Source organism: Opisthorchis viverrini (assembly GCF_000715545.1).
Source record: "Opisthorchis viverrini unplaced genomic scaffold opera_v5_208, whole genome shotgun sequence".
Taxonomy (NCBI): Eukaryota; Metazoa; Platyhelminthes; class Trematoda; order Opisthorchiida; family Opisthorchiidae; genus Opisthorchis; species Opisthorchis viverrini.
Window position 1 is genome coordinate 262,584 of NW_008751863.1, and position 1,178 is coordinate 263,761.

Here is a 1,178-nt window from a genome sequence, read left to right on the forward strand (position 1 = left end):
CAAAAGCCTCGATCCTGTGTATCAATCCGTGAATTTATTTATGCGAATCCTCGCGCTGGTGAGCATACTGCCCCGCGCTGAGAACATAAAGAGCAGTGCTACACCCTTTTTTCACTTGTGCCTTTCAGGTGAACGACAGCCACTGACCGACAAGAACAAAACCGACCCGGAAAACTTGGGCAAAAGCCTCGATCCTGTGTATCAATCCGTGAATCCGTGTTATATTGTGACAATCTGCACGGTGTGGCATCTCTGTGTAGGTCCTTGACTTCCTGATCCGCCCAAAAGGCACGGTAGCTTAAAACAGCCTTCTGTTTATAGGATAATCAAAGAACATTCCGGAAGATCGTGCTAGAACCTCCTTGACGAGGCGAAAAACTTCGTGCTAAAGATGCTTGATTCAGATTGGCTGGCATTCTGATCAATCAGGGCCCGCATTAGTTTGGTCCGTTGCCCACACGTGACGCATCCGTCCAATTAAAGTGCTGTTCCGTTATTTGGGATGGCTGGCCACCGGATACCTTAACACTTCGAGGTTTGTTTCCACCCCCTGTCTACTTTACCGCCTTTGATATATGCACGCTGAATCAAGCAGGACAGCAGCTGGCTCTTGCTCTCACGCTGGATTCGCTCTGCACTGATGTATGCTGTCTGTCAGAAACAAGGCTACAAAATGCAAGTACTGACAGCTACAAAGTGTTCAAAGTTGGCGACTATAAACAGTATCGCGGATTAGAGGAGAGGAACCTTACTTAGTGACTGCTGGGCAACTGGCTCATCATCATCATCGGCACCCAAGCTTTCGTGATCTCCTTTATACTCCGCCAAGTCAAGGGTTGGCCACCTCTCTGTTTACGCCACTCCGAATTGTGCATAGAAAAAAGTACTCTCTTCGGCAAACGATGGTTCGGCATGCGTAAAACATGTCCCAACCAACGCAGCTTCTGGTGCTGGACACATTCTTCAATGGAAGTACCCGTTACACAACCGAAAACACGCTTTCTAACTGCCTCGTTACGGATTCGCCGACACCAACCCACACGAGCTATGGTTCTCAGACAACGATTGTCGAACACCTGAAGACGTCTCAGGTCCGCTGCTCGAATAGGCCAAGTCTCACAGCCATACAACAAAACAGCCCGTACTGTAGCTTGATACACACGCCCCTTCAGATTCAG